Source organism: Loxodonta africana, chromosome 7 (assembly GCF_030014295.1).
Source record: "Loxodonta africana isolate mLoxAfr1 chromosome 7, mLoxAfr1.hap2, whole genome shotgun sequence".
NCBI classification, from domain to species: domain Eukaryota; kingdom Metazoa; phylum Chordata; class Mammalia; order Proboscidea; family Elephantidae; genus Loxodonta; species Loxodonta africana.
The window spans coordinates 81,626,658-81,634,794 of record NC_087348.1 but is presented as its reverse complement, the minus strand read 5'-3'; the positions used below and the strand labels follow the sequence as shown (position 1 = coordinate 81,634,794).

Sequence of the window (8,137 nt, the reverse complement as noted above, 5' to 3'; positions counted from 1 at the left end):
TATTCTCTTCCCAAACTTCCAGCCTCCTCAGTCTTCCTGAATTCCAAGTCTCTCTTCTCTACTCGGTGATAATGTCATGCTCTGTTTGGGCTTCCCTTCCCTGTACTGTGGCTTAGAAAGCCCTTCAAGGCAGAAAGCCATAGCAATAAGAGATCTCACTTCATTTTTTTTTTCCTTTCTTTCTTTTAGGGAATATATTCCTTCACTGCAAGCTGTCCAACGTCTTAATAAATTTCTCTCGTATATTTTGTCCAATTTTCTAGTTGTTTACATTGATAGTACAAGTTTAGTCCCAGTTACTCTCTTGTATCTAGAAGCAGAAATCTCTTATGATTTATTTGACTTTGAAAAAAATACTTAGTGTCTTTAAAACAAGTTCTAATATTATGTTAAATGTGAATAATCCTATGAAGATTACATTAGAGAACACAGGGATTGCAACATCACCACGACAGTTATCTTCTTGCTAGACAACACTAACTATATTTAAACATAGAAACTTAAAAAAAAATACTTTTTTTTCCAAAAGGGTGGAGGAAATCCTTTTGAAAAGAAATGTACATGAAAATAAGCTAGAGGTTATATTACAGAGAAAATGTACCTGATTTTGCAAATAGAAATAAAAAAGCAAGGCCCTGAAGTCCAGGTAGGAAAGAATATGTCTTTCCCTGAAACAAAATCAAAATGGTTCAGCAAGAGCTTATGATTGGCAAGTGTTCTAGACTTCTAGAATTAGAATACCTAAGCACAGAGGATCCTGAAATTTTGAGGTGGAGAAACCAGAAATTTGAGTCACAGATACAGGCAATTTTGTCCTCCAAAGAAGTCGCAGAGGAGTCCGATTTACTCCATTATGTTTTGCCACAACTGTATTTTCAGCTATTTTCCAACCCTCTGTTTTACCAATCAAGGTAGATATTTACGTGAATTATGGGATTTCCTATATTCTTTAGGTAGGGACACTGACGGTGAGTAAATCTCTCAGCTTTGTTCATGCCCCTGCCCCCAGACAAGAACATGAGTAAACACAAGATTTACTTGATACTTCAGAAGTGCAGCCTTGGGGAATTTCTGCTTGCTTTTTCCTCCTCCACCTTTTCATATTTTAGATTACACACCCTGATCCAGATCCTGCACCATCTCAGGCTCCTCTGTTAATCCCAACCTCTGACAAAATCCCACAAGTGGCTCGTTGTGGGTGTAAACAAAAAGGTCATCGGACCTGGAAATGGATATTGTGAAGAAAGGTCCTTACACAAAGCCCTGAGGTGATTAAACTTACAGGCTTAATATCCTCTGTGGAATTAAATGCAGCTACTTAAAGACTGTACAAATGTGATATTGAAGCACTATAAAGAAATTCTGAAAAAAAATGAAGAACATGTGAAAAGCTAAATGACTGTGGATAGGCAAATGCTGTCCTCATTTCCAAATATAGGGAGAAAGTGGACGTCACGAACTGGTAAGCTTATATAAATATAAATAATGAAAAATATAAGTTGAAGACTTAGTCTCTTCATAGAAGAAAAGAAAACATGGAAATGAGGACAGAGAATTCTCAGGGATTAATATCAAGGAATTATCCTCAGAGAGAATAAACAAACCAGTATGAAATATCAAAAAATAAGAAAAGAATAACTTTTCAAAAAGTAGACTGTGCTCAGAGGTGTCAAACTCTGCAGAGTAAATAAATGAAATGAGGCTGAGCAGTACCTCCTGGATTTATAGTATCACTGCTAACATTAGCAAGAAGCAAGCTCTCATTCCACTGAACTGAGCAATAAATGTGGGCAAGGGAAGGGAAGGTAGAAAATATTGTTTCTTGTGCAGAAGTTTGTTTTTTAAATGATGGACACAGATGAGTTGAGGGAATATTCTGGGGGGATCTGAGAGACTATGTAAGCAAGAGAAAACTGAAAGAAACTTTAGCTTTCAAGAAATAAGCCACAGGAATGTATTCAATCATTCATGCAATAAACATGTATTGAATGCCTATTTTCAGTCACATTCTTAGACGCTAGTGACTTACAGTGAACACAATATGCATGACAGGGAACAATGCAGACAAAAGTCCCTTCATCTTGTAATTTTCAGTTCTTTATATTGAAGAATATCTCCAGTGGAAGTGAGACAATAAATGAAGCTATGTTCAGAAACCGGTATTCAGTGTTTAAGATTTCAGAGGTAACACATTGTGAAGGCGGCAAGTTGATTGGACCGGAGCTGATGTGAATATTACTGGCTTTGAGATATTCAAGAACTTGGACATCTTTATTTCTGTTTTCTTTTCCTTCAAGATTGAAATAATTATTTGAAGTGTTCTAGCCAGTTCCACAAGAGCACAATTAATTTGCTGAGAATAAGTTTAGCTGTGGTACCTTTAAGGAATCCTGGTGGCGCAGTGGTTAAGCACTCAGCTGCTAACTGAAAGGTCTACAGTTTGAACCCACCAGATGCTCGCTCTGAGGGAGATAGATGTGGCAGTCAGCTTCTGTAAAGATTACAGCCTTGGAAACACTATGGGGGCAGTTCTGCTCTGTCCTAATCAGAATTGACTCCATTGCAATGGATTTTTGTGTACTTTTTACTGGTTCACTCATCTACATATAACCAAAAACCCACTGCCGTCAGGTCTATTCTGACTCATGGTGACCCTGTAAGACAGAGTAGAACTGCCTTGTAGAGTTTCCAAGGAGCACCTGGTGGATTTGAACTGCCAGCCTCTTGGTTAACAGCTGTAGCACTTAACCACTATGCCACCAGGGTTTCCATATATATATGTATATTTAGTACATATACGTACTGTTTTACCTTAGTATATATAGCAGCAAACACATAAAAATGAAAATAAAAAAACAGACAAAAATCCTTGATCTGAATGAGCTCTTTTTGGAAGGTAAGTACACAAAAGAAAATAGAAAAATATATAGTACATGTCAGATGCTAATAAGTTCTATGATAAAGGATAAAGTAGGGAAACGGGTAAAGGTGTAAAGGATAATTTAAAATACAAGTGTCAGGAAACCATTTATAGGTGTGATATTTGAGCTAAGCCTGAAGGGGAGGAGAGAACAAGTCCTTAGGCTCTCAGGAGAATGAGCACTCAGGAAAAAGAAAAAAAACAAAAAAATCCTAAGGGCAGAATGTGTCTGGATAGAATGAGAAGCAATCAGAAGGCCAGTATGCCTATATGGTATGATGAAAGGAAAGAAGGAGGCGAGGTCAGATAGCAGTAAGATAACAGGATTTTGTGGATCCTTAAAACCTGTTGGAGCTCAGGTGGTATAGTGGTTAAGGGCTTGGCTGCCAACCAAAAAGCTGACAGTTCGAATCCACCAGCCACCTCTTGGAAACCCTATGAGGCAGTTCTACTCTGTCCTATTGGGTCACCATGAGTTGAGAGCAACAGAGTTTTCAGAGCTCTTGTGAGGACTTTGGCTTTTATTCTCAGTTAGGTGGAGTAGAGTACAATGAATTGATCTGTATTCTTTAAAAGGATTTCCTAGAAAACTGCTCTGAAAATAAACGAGATCATATGAATTCCTTGTATTATTACTCTTTAAACAATGGTCACATGCTCTACCAAAGAGACTTCCTCTCCTTTTTTCCTCAGATACCAAAACCTATGAATTTAAAAATAATCAAGCTGATCTTCTATAGTAAATTAGGGCAGCAATTAAATATGGTTGTGAGGTTAGGAGAGTATTTTTCAAATAGTAGAGAATTGATCATATTCAGATGTTATTTAGAAGGAACAAGTTGAAAGATAGGTAGAGAGAATAACGAATATAGTGAGATCTCTCAAAAAGTGGGAGTGATGTAGTCCAGTGTATGAGTGGAGAGCCTTAATGAGTAAAAAAGAATCACTTTTTCATTGTAATAGAAGGGAAGAAAGTTGGGTGCAGATTTAGTTATGTGTGGTTTTATTCAGGGCGTTGGTGGCTCAGTGGTAGAATTCTCATCTTCCATGCAGGAGACCAGGGTTTGATTTCTGGGCAATGCACCTCATGTGCAGCCACCGTCCATCTCTCAGTGGAGGCTTGCGTGTTCTTATGATGCTAAACAGTTTTCACAGAGCTTGCAGACTAAGACAGACTAGGAAGAAAGGCTTCATAATGAACTGTGAAAGAAAAGTCACAGAAATGGAGAAGCACACCATACTTACGAGTGAGAAGACAAGGCCTCAAACACACAAGGTGCTCCTAAGCTTTTATATAAGCCTCCAACTTGGTTCATTTGAAGATCCCAAATTACAATAGAAATTTTGAAAAGATACAATGGAAAGAATGCAATTAAATTAATTCTAAAACTGTCTGCAATTAAAATTTTTTGTTTGTTTGTTTTCATACACATAATTGGCCTAATGGGCATGATATATGACTCCCTTCTAAAAAAGAACAGATTAATTTAAATTAAAAGAGAAAAATTAAATACAATTTAGATTGAGGGAGATAATGTACTAGTGTTTCTCTACTTTGAAAGAAAAGCAAGTATAATATACAAAAAGATAAAAAGAAAAAAGAAGGAAGATGAGACAGAGAAAGAGACAGAGATTCAGTTAGAAGATTTATTTAGGAGATACTAAGGGAGAATTTTTGTATAAATAGCTAAGTGTCCATCTTAGATTTTAGCCAAACTTGATTACTTATTCTTGTCTGAGCAGGAAAATAATTTTTTCTTCGCTCTGTTAAAATTTTAAATTTTATACTGGGAAAGCATACCAGTTTGTCCAAGGCAAGGTCATGGAAACTCCATAGACACATCCAAACACCCTGAGGGACTAAATTACTTGGCTGGGAGCTGTGGGGACCATGGTCTCAGGGAACATCTAGCTCAATTGGCATGTTACAGTTTATAAAGAAAATGTTCTACATTCTACTTTGGTGAGTAGAGTCTGGGGTCTGAAAAGCTTGTGATTGGCCATCTAAGATACTCCACTGGTCTCACCCTGTCGGGAGCAAGAGAGAATGAAGAAGACCAAAGACACAAGGGAAAGATTAGTCCAAAGCACTAATGGACTACAACTACCACAGCCTCCACCAGACTTAGTCCAGTATAACTAGATGGTGCCTGGCTACCACCACTTACTGCTCTGGGACAAGGATCATAATAGAGGCCCTGGGCAGAGATGGAGAAAAATGTAGAACAAAATTCTAACTCACACAAAAAAAGGCCAGACTTACTGGCCTGACAGAGACTGGAGAAACCCTGACAGCATGGCCTCTGGACACCCTTTTAGCTCAATAATGAAGTCACTCCTGAGGTTCACCCTTCAGCCCAAGATTAGACAGGTCCATAAAACAAAACGAGACTGAAGAGGCACACCAGCCCAGGTGCAAGGACTAGAAGGCAGGATGAGACAGGAAACCCGGTAATAGGGAACCCAAGTTGAGACAGGAGAGTGTTGACATGTTGTGGGCCTGGTAACCAATGTCACAAAACAATACGTGTATGAATTGTTTAATGAGAAGTTAATCTGTTCCATAAACATTCACCTAAAGTACAATAAAAAATTTAGATTTTCTATTTCTAAAGAAATGAATGTAATTATACTTGTAAAATGCTAGACACAAGCTTATACAAACAGGTAGCTAATGATTTTTATTTTCTTATGCTTTACGATATTCTAAGCGTGAATACTTTTTCTTTATACAAGAATGCCTACATACTCCAGAGTTTCCAACAGTTCTCAATGGCATGTTTCACAGTTTCTCCTGATGGGACTCCCAGGCATTCATAGCTGACAGCACTGGCTCTCTCTACCTCTGGCAATGCTCTACCTCTTAGCACTTGGTGCCAACCTCTTCACTCTTCTTACCATCTACCAAGTGACTACTCTGCAACCTATGTACAATTTTCTTGGAATCTTGGCTGTGGTAGATATAGGCTTAGCCAGTACCATCATGCCTAAGATCCTGGCCATCTTCTGGTTTGATAACAAGTCCATCAGTCTTCCTGAATGTTTTGTTCAAATTTATGCCATCCACTGTTTTTTGGGCATGGAATCTGGTATCTTTCTATGTATGGCTACGGACAGATATGTGGCCATTTGCCACCCATTGAAATACCCATCTGTCATCCCTGAATCCTTCATAACCAAAGCCACCATGGTCATGGTGCTCAGGAGTGGTCTCCTGGTAATCCCAATGCCTGTGTTGGGATCCCAGAGAAATTATTGCTCCAGGAATGAAATTGATCACGGTGCTCCAACCTGGGTGTTACCAACCTAGCCTGTGATGATATAAATCCAAACAGAACCTGCCAGTTGATTCTGGCTTGGTTTGGTATGGGCAGTGACCTGGCCATGATCATCTTGTCATACACTTTTATCTGAAGATCTGTGCTGAGATTGAGCTCTAAAGAAGCATCATCAAAAGCCCTAAGCACATGCTCTTCCCATCTCATTCTCATTCTCTTCTTCTATACAACCATTGTTGTAGTGTCTGTCACACACCTGGCTGAGAGGAGGGTGACCCTCATACCCGTGCTTCTCAATGTGCTACACAATATCATCCCACCAGCCCTGAATCCTGTGGTGTATGCACTCAGGACCCAGGAGCTCAGGGTCAGTTTCTTGAAGCTCCTAAAGTGCAACAGAAAGAGCAAATGATATTATTTATGTTTAAAGTGTCCCTACCCTCCCTAGTAAGCAGTAGAGTTTGTGTATGTTAACATCAAACTGCATTGAAAACTATAACATTCATTGATTAAGGAGTGGATTAGGAAATGAAGTAAACTTATTTCAACCCCATTCAATTAACTCCATGTTTGGTAGCAGTTTATCAAACAGATTCACTGGAACCTAGACTTCATGTAATAACATGCTGGATGATGTGCCTTGAAGCTTAACTTGTAAACAGGTTCTTTAGAATTTTGACTATAAGAGAACTGGATTTTATTCTATGTATAAAGCAGAGTAATTAATACTATTTGAACAGAAGAATATATGATGAAATCAATATTTTTTTTATAACATTTTAGAAGTTGGGTGCAAAGTGAGTTTGATTATAGTCATAGACACCAATTGTTTTGGATAATTTTGTATTAAATAGGAAAATCTTATAATAAGGCCTGACAATAGGGCTATATCAATGAAAGATAGAAAAAGTACACTTCATAATCTGACGGTTTGGAGTAAAAAATGGTCCTTGAGATTTCATTCTGTTGACTGGTTGAACTGTGGTTCTGTTAAGAGAGAAAAATCATAGGAGAGTGCTTCAGGTGGAAAAGCCATTGAACTAAAATTTTAGTAACTCTCTCAAATTAACACAAATATTGGCATATCCAAATTATCATTTATAGGTTGATGTATGGTCACATGATATGATTATGAGGAGTTTCCCAAGAACTAAACAGAGACATCAAGGACTCAAAGACAGTCATTCCTTGACAACATAGATTGACCTGTAAAAGATTAAAGGATTAGACATTAGGGTTGTTTAGAAATTATAATTATTTCCTTGTCTTAGCTGTTTAGCTTTCATAGTTGTATGATTGTGTAGACAAGTTTGAATATTTACTCTTATAGATTTTGGAAGAACCAAGGGTGATCACAAGAAAAATTTTCCTTTGTTTATGGTTCTGTTGAAGAACTTAAAAATAAATGTAGGAGGTAGAAATGTAAGGATGTAGAAGACTGTAAAAAAAAAAAAAAAAAGAAAGAAACCACACTTAGAAAATCTAGTTAGGACATACAGAATATTCCAGGGTTTGTGGTCATAAAAATCTACTCATAATAGTAAAAATAAATAATAGTAGGTGACTGGAAATAGATATTGGGAAAAGCTGGTAATTCCTTTGATCCCAGTTGCATTATCATTGGGTTTACCTGTCTATCTTTATATCTACATGCCACTTACTTCTGAAATCCCTTAACATTCATCCATATATGTTATAACATTAATTCTGTCCTAACTTGTCTATCACAAATGATGAACTTCTCAAGAGCAAGGACTCTGCCTTGCATCCACCTCTCTGAACAGGGAAGTGCAGCACTCTTGTGACATCCTTGGTTTAGAATTATAACTACTAAATAACTTTTCCCCCACAACTTTGCCAAGAGACAGTGGGTTAAAATATTAAGAAGCTTCAGATCAAATTCTGCCACAGATCTAAACATTTATTGACAAGCAAGCAT

At 37.6% G+C, this 8,137-nt stretch overlaps 1 pseudogene; it reads left to right on the top strand.

Annotated features, from left to right (window-relative positions):
• Window positions 1–5,377: 5,377 nt before the first annotated feature.
• Window positions 5,378–6,627, top strand: LOC100658740 (olfactory receptor 56B1-like; annotated as a pseudogene).
• The last annotated feature ends 1,510 nt before the right edge of the window (window positions 6,628–8,137 follow it).